This window comes from Portunus trituberculatus, chromosome 37, assembly GCF_017591435.1.
Source record: "Portunus trituberculatus isolate SZX2019 chromosome 37, ASM1759143v1, whole genome shotgun sequence".
NCBI lineage: Eukaryota > Metazoa > Arthropoda > Malacostraca > Decapoda > Portunidae > Portunus > Portunus trituberculatus.
The window spans coordinates 14,747,939-14,765,844 of NC_059291.1; the positions used below are offsets into that span (position 1 = coordinate 14,747,939).

At 41.6% G+C, this 17,906-nt stretch overlaps 1 non-coding gene across 1 annotated transcript; it reads left to right on the forward strand.

Annotated features, from left to right (window-relative positions):
* The first annotated feature begins 753 nt into the window (after positions 1-753).
* Positions 754-826, forward strand: Trnav-aac. The gene has a single exon. It is a non-coding gene; the product is annotated as a tRNA-Val (tRNA).
* The last annotated feature ends 17,080 nt before the right edge of the window (positions 827-17,906 follow it).

Consider the following 17,906-nt stretch of genomic DNA (forward strand, 5'->3'; position numbering starts at 1 on the left):
TAAATTATAAGGAGGAAAGAAAATAGCAAATGAAAATAAGAAGGATGAGGTACTGAATTAGTAGATAGAATGTTAATGTAAGATGAAGGTGATATGGAAATAGAATGTTGACAAATTTTTGAAAATATGAAGAAAAGGAGATGAGATAGATATGATTACATGTAAAAAGAAAAAAAAAACAATATAAAAAAAACTAGAAATACGAAGAAGTGAACGAAATATGTTGAGAACGAGAGTGAGGATAAAAAAGGAGATGGACGAGAAGGAAGAAGAAAACGTAAATAGTAGCATAGACTATGAGAGTGATTCGAATAATGATAAAAGAAAAGCTGAACAAGATCAAGACGAAAAAGAAGAAAAGTAAAAAAAGAAGAAAGGAGGAAAAGAAGAACAGGAAGCAGCAATAAGAATAGGAGGTGAATGTAGCTGTGGTGAAGGGGGAGGAGCAGGAGTATGAGGAGGAGGAGGAGGAGGAAGAGGATGCGTCAGTTAGTCTCACCTCAACTTGAGTAACTTCAAAAGGAGGGATTCAAGAGTCGGCGAGACTCCTGCCTCGAGACGGGCTTCCCTTCCCAGAGAGAGAGAGAGAGAGAGAGAGAGAGAGAGAGAGAGAGAGAGATACTCATGTTAATGTTTTGTCTTCCTCCTCCTTCTCCTCCTCCTCCTCCTCCTCCTCCTCCTCCTCCTCCTCCTCCTCCTTTTTTCCTTTCCCTCCTCTTGTTTTCTTTTCCTCCTCCTCCGCCATTGTTCCAAGTGCTCATGGTGTAGTGGCTATCACGTCTGTCTAACACACAGAAGGTCCCAGGTTCGAGCCCTGGTGAGCACATTACATTTTTATTTGGATCCAATTTTGTGTGATTTATTTGAAATCCTCCATATAATTTTTTTTCTTCACGAGTTAAGCTGAAAAAATAGTATTTTATAAAATGTTGTGTCTTTTTATATCACAAATCCTTCATATAAGACAAAGACATTTTGAGTTTCCTCTTCTAATTAGCTTGAATCTTGTGTCATCTTTCCCACCACCAGGCACGGAACGTGAACCCAACATGAGGATCTGCCCTTCATTAGCACACCACTCTCACACTGGGCTGGAGAGAGGCGGCAGTGGCGACAGTCAAGCCGGTGCAAGGTTTGTAAGCTACTTAGGCCACTCAGGCTACTCACGTTACTCTCCGTCTATTATCCTGGCTCGTGTCCAGTGACTGCGCGTTGAGGGTGTGCCAGTGGTGAGGAGACATGTACGACCGAGACACAAGAAGATGCAGGCTTATTCGGACCCTGGGTCATTCGGATCAGATTCAGACCCACGTCATGGCTGATTCGGATCCACGTTGTAGCCGATTTGGACACATGTTGTGGCTGATTCTAACCCATGTTGTGGCTGATTCAGACCTTTTTTCACTGTTTCGCAGTTCATGAGGAAACACTCATATGTGATAGACAACCCGTAATCTGTCAGTTGAAATTTGTTAAACCTTCATTTCATCAATTACTTTCCATTATTGTTTCATAAATAGTGATGATTGATGAAACAACATTCCTTCTGTTTTCTTATGATGTCTGGTATAAATCTAAGGATTACAAAACAGTTCTTAATGATATTCTTGACCTTTTACCAGCAGCATCCAATGTGTCATCGTTTGTAATTCACTTCGAGGTAGGTCTTTGTTTTGTGATCCTATCATTCATGGAATTGCATTCCATTTCGGTCAAGCACTATGGAGAAAATTGCAGGAATCAGGGCTTCAGACTTCTGCTGTAAAAGGGATAGCATGTACAAATTGATAAAGAAAGTATTTGCGTTACCATTTTTATCTCACGAAAATGTTAGAAAATATTTAATGAACTTTCCGGCAAGGTTGGTGTAATCAAGCCTGTTAGGGAATCTATGGATTATGTTGACCAAACTTGGTTGCAAAGTAATGTGAAAAACCGAGAACTGGTCGGTGTTTGGGCGTACTATTATGACAAATAATGATGTGGAAGGGTGGATCTTAGGCTGAACAGAAGAAACAAAAAGGTTAACCTCCCATTTTATTTATTAATATTTTTATTGTACTCTGAGGCACATAACATACCACATTAAGTAAAACTAGTAAAATAAGCTAAATTAAAAAGATATCAGAAAAAAAAAACTGACTGAGAAGGTAGAAGGGCACCCCATGAGAGAGTTACAGTGAGAAGAAAATAACAAGTCGGACTCTGAAAAAAAAAAAAAAAAATTCAGCTCTATATGCCCCGGTGTAAATGGAATGCTTACTAAAAATTTTTCTTTATGCAATTTTTACCTTTCTAGTTGTATATTTTACACGAAATATTTGAAATTATTCTAGAAAATGTGAATTTTAATTGTAGTTTTAAGTTTTAAATGATATGTATGAATTATTCTAGCAATTTAATTATTTGTAGTCTTAAGTTTTAGGTGATATATTTAATTCTTTCAGCTACTTAATTTCAAACAATTATTTTGCTATTACTATACATGGAATATTCATTTGAAACTTTCATTGCATTACTTGTTTAGTTTATTTTAACTTCTTTTTTTAATACGGTCCGAATAAGCCAATGAAAGGTCCGAATCAGCCATCAAATGAAAATTCGAATCAATCTGAATTAGCCATAAAATGGACAAAATCAGCCAGGTCCGAATCCGCCAAGATTCGAATAAGCCTTTACCGACACAGGCACGAGATAGTTCTGTTTCAGACCTCTCTCAATCTTCTAACACCCTTTCAATCTCTCTTACACAGTTCCCTTCCAGCCAATTCTAGCCTCCTCTTATTTTCCTTTCAGCTCCCTCACAGTCCTCCTCTTAGCCTTATCTCAGCCATTCTCATTCTCCTTCCAGCCCCATCACTGTCCATCTTAGCCTTTTCCCAGCTGTCTCAATCTCCTGTTAGTTACAAAACAGCCCATTAGTTTCCTCTCAGCCCCTTCACAGCCTCCTTACAGTTACCTCGCCTCAATGAAGTACAATGCAATGTTCTTTTTCCATATGCAGTGACTGTGATCTTCGTATTGAAAGGTTTGTGCAGCGTCGTGTCATTAACGTTGTGTGTCGAGTTGCCATGGTTGCCTGCCCGTGTTGTCTCTGTTCTGCCGTTGCTACAAATACTGTCATGTTTGCTACGTGTTATTTCCTTCATTATGCCGTCCTGTTACTACAAAAGGACATGCCAAATAGCCAGTAACGAGTAATGATGTGTCAGTTGTTGCTCTCACCATCACCACCATCACCAACACCACAACCGCCAATGACAACAGCAACTACAGTATTGTTATGAACTTGAATAATATCACCAACAACCACCACCAACCGAACAATCAAACAATCAAAACAAGAGCAAAAAAAAAAAAAAAAAGGAAAGCACGAAAAAACATTCAGAATAGCAGATAAACAAACAAAAAACAAACATCCAACGAACAAACCAACCAACCAAACAAAAAAAAAAAAAAAAATACAAACGAGACAGCAAATCAGAACACACACACACACACACACACACACACACACACACACACACACACACACACAGAGAGAGAGAGAGAGAGAGAGAGAGAGAGAGAGAGAGAGAGAGAGAGAGAGAGAGAGAGAGAGAGAGAGAGAGAGCCTCCTTTACCTAATGACGAGAATCTCTCCAGCAAGGCAGAGGCTCCGAGCAGCTTCTCTTGTGCTAATTGTCTCCCAGATTTACATTCTGTTCTGGGATCCCTCGAGTGGCGTTAAAGAGGTGATGGGTGTGTGAAGACGTGATGGATGAAGAAATTCTCTCTCTCTCTCTCTCTCTCTCTCTCTCTCTATGGAACAAACCCAAGCAGAGAGACAGAAGTTGAGTCACACATACAGATTCATCCCTCGTGCGTCCTCCACCTCTCTTACACCTCCACAGCATAATAAGGACCCGAGAGAAGTGAAGAGATGGAGACCTGGAGGGCGCCTCTTTCCCGCTAAGTGTGAGTGACGACAAAAACGGAGACTTAAGTGCATCCTCATCAAGTTGTAAAGATGATGTACTTGGGGGCCTACCTGGTGCTGAGAGTGGGATGAGAAAGAGGTTAAGGAAGGGAAGAAAATGACGAAAGGGGAGAAAGCAGTGCATTAGAGATGGGATAGAGGAGGAAAGAAAAGCATTGGAGAAGGGAAGGAAAAGCAGAGGGAAGGAAAAAAGGAAACGGGATGTAGAGAACACAAAAGAATGCTCTGGAGAGAAGGAGGGTGATAAATGGATGAACTCAAAATGTAAGAGGAGGAAGTTTAGAATGTAGAAAGTATGGTGAGGAATGAAGGAATAAGATGTAAGAGAGAGAGAGAGAAAGTGAGAGAGATTACGAAGTTGAGATGATACAAAGGAATACACAAAAAGAAAAGAGGGTAAGGATTGAAACAACTTGATATATAACAGAGAGAAACTGAAAATAAAATAGTGAAATGAATGAAAGAGGGAAGCAAGAGAGAGAAGAGGGAGAAAAGGAAGGAAGAAAGGGATGCAGGAGAGATGAAGGAGACAGTGGAGAGAAAAGAAACGTGATTAGTAATTAGAGGAAAAGATTTAAGAGGTTAGAAAGTTGAGATGGCGAGGAACGGAAAGAATGGAGGAAGGCGGAGAGGAATGCAACCGGAAGAAGAATGAGGCAGAAGAATGATGGAAGTTAAGATAGTACTAGTGGGGGAGAGATAAGAGACGCAGAGGTGGAAACTTTAGATTACGATAAGAGGAGAAGGAGCTGTAGGAGGATGAGAAGAAGAGTTCGGGAAGGAGGAGGAGAGTCGGGAAAGAGGAGGAGAGTGAGTAGTACCAAGGAAGCACACGCAGAATGATGTTTCTTCACTTATAAATACGTTAATTACAACTACAGGTCTTATTTACCAGTGTGAAAAAACTAAAACTACAGTAAAAGCTCCTCGCCACCTATCGGTTTTTCCATAACATGCTGGTTGGAGGAGAGACGATACCATACAATAAAGAAAAGGAAAACTAGATGGAATTGAATAGAAAAATTAGATAAAGAAGAGCTCCTTCCTTCCTTCTCTCATTTCCTCTCTCCTTCCCTCCTCCTTCCTTCCCTTCCTAACCTCCCTCCTTCTCTATTCCTCTCCTGTGCAGTCCCCATTACACTCTCCTCTGCTTGTGTTCTCTCACCACCCTTCCCTGAGTAAACACACATAACAAAAACAGGAAAAAAAGTGAGATGAAACGGGCATCTCACATTCAGACAGACCGGAAATTAGTACGATCTCGATTTGAGGCTAAATTGACGCCATATTGACGCCATAATGACAGGCAGTCATTAGGTCGGCATTAAGCCTCAGAATCCTGCATAAAATTGTGCTCCATCAACTCACACACAGGCGTATATTTCCATCACGCGCTTAGGTATTGATAAAGCAAGTCATTTTCTCTCTCTCTCTCTCTCTCTCTCTCTCTCTCTCTCTCTCTCTCTCTCGTTGCCCTTTTAATTATCACATTGAGCTGGAGCAGTGTGTATGTATATATTTCATTTTTCTGGCTCTGACGCGGAATATTTTGTTAATTGCCCATTATTTTCCATTGTTTTATATGTGCATTTGCTGCGTGACTGATTCTACCAACCCGCCCACCCGCCTACCTGTCCGGCTACCTGCACGTCACCTGGAATATATGTGTGACTTGAAAATATTATCTTTTTATTTGTTATTTATTTCATTTACCTATTTTTTTTTTTCCGTTTGTCCGAGTGTGTTTCAATAGATCTGGAGCAATTAATGAATTTTTTGTGAACATTCTTTATGTGTTTTATTGCACGTGCTAATCTATTTCTCTTGGCAGCGTTTCATTAGATTCTTGTCATCTTTTTAAATTGCACATGGAGATGGAACACAGGCAGACAGACAAGGAGACAGATAGACAGACAGAGAGAGAGAGAGAGAGAGAGAGAGAGAGAGAGAGAGAGAGAGAGAGAGAGAGAGAGAGAGAGAGAGAGAGAGAGAGATCGGTGATACAAGAAATGAAGAAATAAATGGACAGAAAAGAAAAAAAAAACGAGCAAACAATTACTGTAGAATAACAGGTAATAGATTAAAGGCGGACACAAAGACGACCATTGCAAAGATAATTAGTCCTTTTTTTTTTCTTCCCTTCCATTCCTTCCCTGAGACGCGTGAGGGAGACGAATGAGGCTCTGAATTATGCCTCTTTTGTCGGTTCTTTTTCATCTGCTCGGAAAGCCTTCATATATTTTACACTGTTTTCCTTTGATACCTTTGTTATTTTGTATGACGGGGACTGCTTTCCTTTTTGTCCTTGTCATTCTTTTTTGCTTGTATTTTCGTCTTTCCTTTTGTAGATGAGAGAGAGAGAGAGAGAGAGAGAGAGAGAGAGAGAGAGAGAGAGAGAGAGAGAGAGAGAGAGAGAGAGCATTGCTAGTAATCACACGGACGCGGAAAAGTAAAGCAGATAAAGCAAACGAAGCGGTTCACTGACATAGCTGCTGTCTGGCTCTCTGGCTCTGTGGCTCCTGGCGGCAGTGACTCTGTGCTCACTGCGGTGCCGGATTGATTCACCGCCAGGCCAGCCCTATCCTCGTTACATAAAGAATGCTTAGCGGGATCTAATTGTAGTGTGCCTCGGTGTCTCACGCTATTAATTTCTCGCCAGGTGGAGGTGGGTGAGGAAAAAGAGAAGAAAAAGTAGTAATAAATTGGTAGGTCCGTGAATCGTTGCAAAGCCTTTAAGCGTTTTCGAAACATGGTATTGGTCTGGATAGTACGCAGCAATAAACAAGCAAAACACGCAAACACACACACACACACACACACACACACACACACACACACACACACACACACACACACACACACACACACACACACACACACACACACACACACACACACACACACACACACACACACACACACACACACACACACCACACACCACACACACACACACACACACACACACACACACACACACACACACACACACACACACACACACACACACACACACACACACACACACACACTCACTCGCTCGCTATCTATCACTACAAGCTTAATTTCCACGCACTATCATTTATCACGCGGAACTTGCGAAACGCGTGGAAACTCTCTGTACTCACAAAAACTCTCATCACCTTTGTTTCGCTACTCGCTGGGGAAGGCGAGACGAGAGCGAAGTCAACAGGTGAGGCGCAGGTTCATGTCCTCTCGTGTGCCGCCGTCAGTTGCATCACCGGGCAGGGTATAATCATTGTGCTTGTCAGTATTTGCACGTCAAAGGTTTCTTGAGCTATTGATGTGCCTGATTGCCTTGTAATTGCTGGCTGTTTTCCGTCACTTTTCTAGTTTCCTAGCTGATGTAACATGCTTTTCTGTCTCACTCATTCTCTGCATCCTATTCCTCCTCTTTACAGTTTGATTGAATATCTACTTAAGTGGATTTATAATGAAATGTTGCCTCCTCTGGATTACTTTGTGTGTATTTTAATGTTATATTAGAATGCAACAAAATTGGTGGAAAGAAAAGCCCCAATGAAGACACCATACCTTGAAGAACGTAGGAAAACGGTTATATATCCATGATTTGAGGATGTGTCCTAATATCTCTCTTGTATATCTGATTGTGCCTGTACCTATTTTCACACATGTATCCTATCATGATTTATCATAATTTTTTCCTTCACATTCTATAGCGGGAATTCGCTAAATCTGAGGATAATTATTGTCGTGAAACATTTCCCATCAATTTACTTTACTGCCGCTCTTTATGTACACAGACTATAACTATTTCTCATCCTTTTTATTTCTTTAGTTTTCTACAGGGGTCATTCACTAGCGAAACGTGTGTGTGTGTGTGTGTGTGTGTGTGTGTGTGTGTGTGTGTGTTTCACTGTTTGATCTGCTGCAGTCTCTGACGAGACAGCCAGATGTTACCCTACGGAACGAGCTCAGAGCTCATTATTTCCGATCTTCGGATAAGCCTGAGACCAGGCACACACCACACACCGGGACAACAAGGTCACAGCTCCTCGATTTACATCCCGTACCTACTCACTGCTAGGTGAACAGGGGCTACACGTGAAAGGAGACACACCCAAATATCTCCACCCGGCCGGGGAATCGAACCCCGGTCCTCTGGCTTGTGAAGCCAGCGCTCTAACCACTGAGCTACCGGGTGTGTGTGTGTGTGTGTGTTAGTGTGTATGTAACTGCAAAATAACTATCTAATATTCGTTCACCATCAAATTCATGCCGTAGTGAGCCAGACTTACATAATGGAAACTGAGCCTATCAATCCAGGAGTCACAGTTCAGGCTTACTCTTCGTCTGCATAATTACTGGTAGCTTGATCCTTTCGTGTTTGGCAGGAACTGATCCATTAAGACCTTCCTCTCGTTCCCAGAATTTTGCAGACCGACGAGGAAGGGTACGGGTGTCTGGTGTCTGGCTGGTTGGTTGGCTGGCTTGGTGGATTGCTGGTGACACGTCCTTCTCCCTTCCTGGTTCCTTTCAGTTTCACCTCTTTGAGTAATTACTAAGTGAAATCCCCATACAATCCCTCTATGATCGCTTATAAATCCGTTTGCTGAATATTAATCCGTTCACAGTTACTAGGATGAGACTGATCGCTTGCTCTGTTTGTTCTCCCTTCCTTCCTTCCTTCTTTCCTTCCTTCCTTCCATCCTTCTTTGTTTCCTTCGTTTGTTTCTTATTTACTTTGTCATATACTTCTTCCTATTGTCTCTTTTATATTTTCATCTTTCACTCATTTCCTTCTTTCATTTTCACGTTCTTCCTCATTACTTTTTCCTATTTTTCTTTCTTTCAGTTTAGTGTCCATTTCTTTCTTCATTCCGTCTTTGCTCATTATCTTTTACACTTCCTCTCTATCTACCATTTTTTTTCAGTTCTTCCTTCCTTCCCTCCATCCACCCTTGTTGTCACTCTTCCTTCCATTATCCTTTCCATCTCCCTCCCCTATATTTCTTCCTATATTCTTCCGTTTCCCTCTTTCCTTTCTTAAATCGAAAACTCAAAACACAACAAGGTCCCTCTATGAGATTCACACACACACACACACACACACACACACACACACACACACACACACACACACACACACACACACACACACACACACACACACACACACACACACACACAGAAGTTCTAATTTGACACCTTTTTTCGTGCACACTTTTCGTTTTGATCGCTCTCCGCGGGCAAACGCCATCAGAACATGTTAATGGTGCGTTTACAAAGGCGATTTTTCCCTTCCTTTCCCTCTCTTTGGTATGAGTTTTGCTAATTTTACCCGAGTATTTGTGCGTTTGCATTTGCGTCTGTGTGTGTGTGTGTGTGTGTGTGTGTGTGTGTGTGTGTGTGTGTGTGTGTGTGTGTTACGGTTCTCGTAACTCGGTGGAAGCGTAAAGTTGTTGAGAAAAGTGCCTTTGTAAACGAACCTTTCTTCTTAGTGTGCTTTGTTTTATTGTTCAGTGTGTGTGTGTGTGTGTGTTAAGATGATCGACGCACACACATACACCCACATCCACACTCTCAGAGAGAGAGAGAGAGAGAGAGAGAGAGAGAGAGAGAGAGAGAGAGAGAGAGAGAGAGAGAGAGAGAGAGAGAGAGAGAGAATAGCCTGCACCGTTGCTCGTCTGGATTGGCGGAGTATTGGTACAAATGGGAGGGAAGAGTGGCCACGGGAGGGGAGTGCGGAGGGAGGGGAAAGAAGGGGAAGGCACAGAGAAGGGGAGGAGAGGTGAGGAAGAGGAGGAGGGAGGGAGAACCAGCCGCGTGCACATAAACAAACACTAATTGCAATGAATCGTTCCGCCTGATTAAGGGAAATTGGGGAGACTCTGGGTTAAGCCAACGAGTCGCATCCTCCCCTTCCTTTTTTTATACCGTCCTTTTTTTAATCGTCCAAGCAAAACACTCTCTCTCTCTCTCTCTCTCTCTCTCTCTCTCTCTCTCTCTCTCTCTCTCTCGTTTGAATCTACAATGTAAGCGACGGTGGTGTTGGTGGTGGTGGTGGTGTTGGTGGTGTTGGTGGTGGCGGGAACAGAGGCAGGTGCATGCAGGTTCCAGTGGCTGTGTTGTAAATGGCTCGCTGCCTTTATTCTTCCCATTGGTTTATCTTCCGGATGCGTTAGAAAATGGAAATGTTGGTGTGTGGACTTCATTTTTTTTTGTATTTATTTTTTGATATGTAATTTGCATCTTGTGTTTAATTTCCTAATGTTAGTGCGGAATAATATCTTGTTTTCTTTTTTGCTGGGAAATATATGTATTGCTCTCCAATTTCCTAATGTTACTGTGAAATAATTATGTTTTTTTATGCAGTTTATTTTTTTATTTTTTTTTTTGTTCTTGAATTACCTAATGTTGCTGTGAAATGATGGGAGTGTATTGGTGTTCTCGTCTTTTGCTTCCATGTTCCTTAACTAATTTGGTTCACAAGTTGTGTTTTGTGAGAGGAGCAATCGTAGCGGGAACATGGTAAGTCTACAATACATGAGTCTCAGTAGAAAGGCGGATAGATTTATGTGAAGGGATGACAAACGGTAAAAAAAAAAAAAAAATGCTCAGAAATTGCCGTATGACCCTCAACTGGTGCCTTTGCAGTCTTCTTTATTTTTGTTCTTATTTCAGGCTTGATGCGAGTGGTTAGTGAAAGGAGGGTAGTTTTATATTGTGGCCTCGTGTTCTCTAAGATTTTTGTCACTGTTGACGTATCTGTGTGCCTTTAACATTTACCTGTGTGTCACTCCATTTTTATTCCATGTGTCTTTATTTGTCTGTACATTTGCATCTTTCTGTATTTGTGTATCTGTCTGTTTTCTTTCTCCAGGTTTGTTTTACTTTGTTTGTCTCTCTCTCTCTCTCTCTCTCTCTCTCTCTCTCTGTGTGTGTGTGTGTGTGTGTGTGTGTGAGAGAGAGAGAGAGAGAGAGAGAGAGAGAGAGAGAGAGAGAGAGAGAGAGAGAGAGAGAGAGAGAGGGAGATTATGATTATATACTGAATTATACACTGATTGCATCTGTGTATTATTTTATTCTATTAATTATCGAGAACGACTTCTAATTGAATGCGTCGAACAGCACAATATGCAGCTCTCTCTCTCTCTCTCTCTCTCTCTCTCTCTCTCTCTGGTAATGTATTTTAAAGGAGGTTGATCCGGTTTGCATGAATTCTTTCCAAGTCACCCTTCCATGATTGTCCCGTTCTACTAGTTCTGATCTAGTAACACACATACACACACACACACACACACACACACACACACACACACACACACACACACACACACACACACACACACACATTGCTCACCTCATCTCACCTGACACGAGTTTTGCATTGTAGATGATAGCTGAATAGAATTGACTCGGTAATCAAGTTATTGATGCCGAGTTATGAGGAAGCTTTAAATGAAGGTTAGATCAATTCAGGGATAAAGATGATAGGTTGGGATAGGCAGGTATGTGATGTTTCATACAGAGATTACCATGTGTAGGCCTGATGACTTCCTGCAGCATTTCTTTATTACTTATATGTTAATGTATAGTTTTGGTTTTCGCCCCACATGACCAAGCTGGCTGACTCTTTTTGTTTTCATCCTTTTTTTTTGTAATTAACATCATGATCCTTTTTTTTTATCATCATTATTATTCTTTTTTGCTCGTGATGTGTGAAAGTTAAATAAACGTAAATCAATGAGTCAGAGGAAGTATAGCAAGTGGTAGTAATTGAAATAAAGCAATATGTAGATAGTGATTGATTTTCCTTCTTACGCAGTCTTTTGTTTTTCAGTTATCTTTGGTACTGCTAATAATGAGTGCAGGTAACTAAATAATAATCAACGAAAAATAGCGAAAGTACACTAAATATTGATGAAACAGTACACCATCTGATATCGAATGAAATAATATGTTAAGATTGAATGTTCTTTTTTTTTTTTTATTCAACGTTTGATTTTCTCATCCATCATGTTCCTGATTTGATGCATTTGCCTCATTAGCAGCCATCATTACCCATCACCACCACCACCACCACCATCATGACCTGTAATCCGCATCACCATCACTCACACACCATATCTCTTTATTCATCATCATTACACACACCATTCATCACCATCCACGCCACCCATTACTCCCTTATCACCAAATATTAGTATCCATAAAAGCACCACCACCTCGAAAATCACCTTTTCACCACAATAGAAGCAGTTGTCACACCACTCATCACTACTCATAACTTCTTCTTCCCATCTCTCTCTCTCTCTCTCTCTCTCTCTCTCTCTCTCTCTCTCTCTCTCTCTCTCTCTCTCTCTCTCTCTCTCCTTCAACACCCTTTAGGGCCATCACCACTTTTTCTTCTCCACCGTCACCATTATCACTTTTACTCAGACTCCCCGCTGGTCAGCCTGTCACCATCCATCACATTTCTCACCATCACGAACTCTCTCTTCCCATCAGTCTATCTCATCCTGCCACTATTGTCATCTCTCACCATCATCACTTCTAATTATACTGGAGAGAACAGAAACGTTTCGCTCTCTCAGCACGATTATCTGGCTTCTCAAGAGCTTTGTCTTATTAATAATATCGAAATCTTGTTAATTTGTCACTCCAACAGTCGAACGGTAAAAACGCTCTTAAAACTCCTTGCAACTTCAAATACAGTTTCTTTTAACATAGGTAATCGCAATGATGGCAAAAATGGCAACTTCAAATCCAGCCTCGGAGTACCCTTCTGTGGAGGGGACCATAAATGTTCCCAGGTCGGACTGCTATCTCAGTGGCGACTCAAAATGCCTTTAACACCTCCCTCAACTTTTTCTTCATTAACTTCTGCTACATTCGCGGTCTTAGATCTAACTTTCAATCTGTGGAACACCATCTCTTCTCTACTAAACCTCATCTTCTTTTTCTCACCGATACACAGCTATGTGAGGCAACTGACAGTACCTCCATCTCTGTTCCCTCCTACTTTCTCTATTCTCATTTTCGTTCTAAAGCTGGATGTTGCGTCTATGTGCGCAACGACTTAACTTGCTCTCGTGCCCACGCTCTTGAATCTTCCGAGTTTTTTACCATCTGCCTTCGACTCAACAGTCACTCTCTAACTAAATTTATCTGTGCTGTCTATCTCTCCCTAACGTCTCTGACTATATTAAATTCTTTGACTATTTAACTTCCAAAGTGGAGCACATTCTGTCCCTCTACCCTTTCGCTGAGATTTCCATTCTTGGAGATTTCAATGTTCACCACCAGCTTTGGCTTTCCTCTCCCTTCACTGACCATCCAGGTGAATTAGCCCTCAACTTTGCTATCCTCCATGACCTAGAGCAACTGGTGCAACACCCTACTGTATTCCTGACCGTCTTCTTTCTTGATCTCTTCCTCACCTCTAATCCTTCTGCTTATGCTGTCACCCTCTCTTCTCCGTTGGGCTCCTCCGATCACAATCTCATTTCTGTATCTTGTCCTATTTCTCCAATCCTCCTCAGGATCCCCAAAGCGAAGGTGCCTCTGGCGTTTTGCCTCTGCCAGTTGGGGGGACCTGAGGAGGTATTATGCTGATTTTCCCTGGAATGATTACTGCTTCCGTGTCAGAGACCTATCTCTGTGTGCTGAACGCATAACAGAGATGATAGTGTCTGACATAGAGGCATACATTCCTCGTTCTTTTTCTCAAACTAAACTTTCTAAACCTTGGTTTAACACAGCGTGTTCTCATGCTATTCATGATAGAGAGGTTACCCACAAAAGGTAATTGAGCCATACACCTCCTGAATCTCATGCACTTTATATTTCTGCCCGGAATCATGCCAAGTCTGTTCTTCAACTTGCCAAACACTCCTTCATAAATAGAAAATGTCAAAATCTTTCAAACTCTAACTCCTCTCTTGACTTCTGGCATCTCCAATAACTTTACTTCTTCATATTTCCCTCCTTTCTTTCATCCTGATGGCACCACTGCCATCTTATCTGTTTCTAAAGCTGAACTTTTCTATCAAACATTTGCTAAAAACTCTATCTTGGGTGATTCTGGGCTTGTTCCTTCCTCTCCTCCTCCCTCTGACTAATTCATGTCTTCAATTAAAATACTTCGTAATGATATTTTCCATGCCCTGTCTGGCCAAACCCTCGGAAGGCTTATGGACCTGATGGGGTCCTTCCTGTTGTTCTCAAAAACTGTGCTTCCGTGCTTGCACCTTGCCTGGCCAAACTCTTTCAACTAAACTATACCTATCACCTTTTACCTTTCCTTCTTGCCTACATTCAGCCTGTTCCTAAAAAAGGGTGACCGTTCTAACCCCTCAAACTACCATCCTATAGCTTTAATCTCTTACTTGTCTAAAGTTTTTGAATCTATCCTGAATAGGAAGATTCTTAAACATCTGACGCTTCACAACCTTCTATCTGATCGCCAGTATGGCTTCCGTCAAGGTCGTTCTTTTGGCGTTCCTTACTGAGTCTTTGTCATCCTCTTTTAGAGATTTCGGTGAAACTTTTGCTGTCGCATTAGACATATCAAAAGCTTTTGATAGAGTCTTGCACAAGGCTTTGATTTCAAAACTTCCCTCCTGCGGTTTCTATCCTCTCTGGAACTTTATCTCAAGTTTCCTTTCCGTCCGTTGTATTGCAGCCGTGGTAGACGGCCACCATTTTTCTCCTAGATCTATTAACAGTGGTGTTCCTCAGGGTTCTGTTCTATCTATTATTCATTAATGACCATCTTAACCAAACTTCTTGCCCTATCCACTACTACGCTGATGATACCACCCTTCATCTTTCCAGACCCTTTCAGAGACGACCAACCCTTCAGGAAGTCAACAGTTTAAGCAGGGACGCCACAGAACGCCTGACTTATGATCTCTCTCAGATTTCTTATTTGGGCAGAGAAAACTTAGTAGTTTTAAATGCTTCAAAATCTCAATTCCTTCACACACACCACGTGGTGTAGTGGTTAGCACGCTCGACTCACAATCGAGAGGGCCGGGTTCGAGTCCCGGTAAGCGGCGAGACAAATGGGCAAGCCTCTTAATGTGTGGCCCCTGTTCACCTAGCAGTAAATAGGTACGGGATGTAACTCGAGGGGTTGTGGCCTCGCTTTTCCGATGTGTGTTGTGTGTTGATGTGGTCTCAGTCCTACCCGAAGATCAGTCTATGAGGTCTGAGCTCGCTCCGTAATGGGAAAGACTTGTTGGGTGACCAGCAGACGACCGAGGTGAATTACACGCACACGCAGACACACACACACACACACACACACACACACACACGGTTCAGTAAAATATCTCTTACAATTTTCTACAAAAAAAAAAATGCATAATTAAATTGAACGCCGCATTTGGCTGCTAATGTAATAAAACGTTACACCAGCTTCCCTAATGAGAAAGTATTAATTATTCTTATTTGTTTTGGTAATATTGATATTTCAAATGCTGTATTTTTTAATTAGTATTCAATATTTCTAACATTAAATTCTCTCTCTCTCTCTCTCTCTCTCTCTCTCTCTCTCTCTCCAGCAACTAAAGCTCTCTAATGACAAAAACTGGATCATTTACCAAGATTACGCTAAGCTCCTCGGATTACGGAGCTGAAAAAAAGTAAGCGTTGTGATAAGGAAGCTTTTGTGTTAATTCAGAAAAAAAATCAGTTTACTTTTGCGTTATTCCTAGTGTGTCTGCCAAACTGGGCGTTTTTTCCTTACGATGTAGATAAGATTATAGGAAGCTTTGTATCTTTTACTTCTGTATGGAATGGGGGAGCATTTTAATCCTTATATTCCGAGACTGACTAAGGTACACTGGTCTTTTAGTAGAGGAAAATGATATTGTATAATGATTTTAGGTTGGTTTTAACGAGTATGATTCCTACTGCTCATTTAACGTACCAAAATTCTTTAGAAAAAGGCCAGTATGTGTCTCTCTTGCATAACTGAAATTGGGCTGCGCTTATATTTTTCAAACTTACACTTAAAAAAAAAAAAGTTTGAGTCACCCTGCAGTGTATCAGAGTGAGCATCGCCTATATTTTTCCGAGGTTAATTAAAAGATGCTGAGACTGTCCTAGTAGAAAAAAGACCAGTTTGAGTGTCCCTTCAGTGTATGCGGGTGAGCGGCGAGGCTGGTAGCGGTGCGTCTTACCCAATAAGGAACAAAAGCCGACCTTTCCCCTCGATGTATTTTGACACGCGATCGTTAGGAGGCTTTTTTCTGCCTTGTCTTTTCTCTTCGCGAGGCAACGACTTCCCTAATGCCCCCCTCCCCCACTCCTTGCCTCCTTCCTCTCTATCTCCTTTCCTTTCCCATTCTCTTTCTTCTGATCTTTCTCTTGTTTCCTTCTCTGTTCCCTTCAAGACATCACGTACCTATAGTTTACCTGTAGTGTCTTTGTTGTTACATCTCGCCAGTAATAGCATCACCACCACAATCTCGACCACTAACATCATCATCATCATCATCATCATCTTCACCGCCACCACCACCCTCATCATTACCCTCACCTTTAAAACTCTGACAACATTACGCATTGATTAACACCACCGCTTTGACCACTACTAACACTACCAACAAGTGCTTTATACCGCTACCATCACCACTATCACCAACACCATCACCACCATCACCACCACCACAATCACCACTGTTGCCATCTCTACCGTCTAGACGCGGCGCAACTCGTGATGGCACACAACCCCACAACTGTCAGAGTAACATATCAAAACGCCCCTCGTTAAGGAAACACGCGCCTCGGGGAACCGTCGCGGGAACAATCCAGACAGAGAAGGTCGATAACGGGATCATATGTATTTGTACGAGGATTTGCGGAATGGCGTATTTTCCAGAATGCTTAGTTCTTTCTTGGGAGTGGTTCGTGCTTTATTGGACCGTATTCTGACACTCCTCTGAGCCGCATCTCCACTGCTTTCAAAGAGGTGTAGTTGAAGTTAGACGGATTTCTTAGGTATTTTCTTATTTTAATGATATCTAAATAGAATTCTTACACTTTTAACCAGTGAGACGCTCATGAAAACTCGGCTAATCATTTCTGTGGGCTTTGAAAATGGTCGTGAGGAGAGAACAAAGGATTTCTGAATACTAGTCATACTTTTACATGTCAAGGAGACTGTTACCAAGGGCTTAAAAATAGGAAAGAAAAATAAAAAATACTCTCAGTTTGCCACTCTCTAAAGGTCAAAGAGTACAAAACGATTCGCCAGTATAATTCTGAAGGTGCCTTGACGTTTCTCTTAAAAAGTCCACGGAAAGATTAAACAATTTTGCTCCACCCACTTTGTTGGGCGTGGCTTTGTGTTCATATCATAGAAATGGAGTATATATTCCAGTGTCCAAGAATATAACACACTTTTTCTGCTTTGATTTAATCTCCAGTGGACATTTAAATCCTGAATTGAAAATGTAGTCACTCTAGTGGTCATTGTCTACAAGAATAATGACTGGATTTTTTAAATTGACAAGCTATGAAATGTTGCTGCTCAAAAACACTAACTTTGCATTATTTTTCTGATGCCACTTCTTGGGAAGGTGTATTTCAGAAACAACAGTTGCATCACGCTGCTCTCTGTAACACTACTTGGAAGGCTAGATGAACGAGCAGGATTATCTGGTGTGGCTTCGTTATTGTGCAAGTTAGAGAGAAAGAAAAGCGAATTTTCGTATGTTGCATTGTCGTGATCTCGGGGAAATGACCAGCTAACTGTATCCTAGACTCACAACATTCGCCTAGAGACAAATAGGGCTTCGGCACGGCTGGTGAGGGAGAACTGCTTGTTAACACTCTCTCTGCTATGGTCGTTCTAGTTAGCTTTCCGACCGGTATGAAAAAAATATATTTGGGTATAGGCAGAAAAAAGAGAGGATAAAAGGTTGATTCTGTC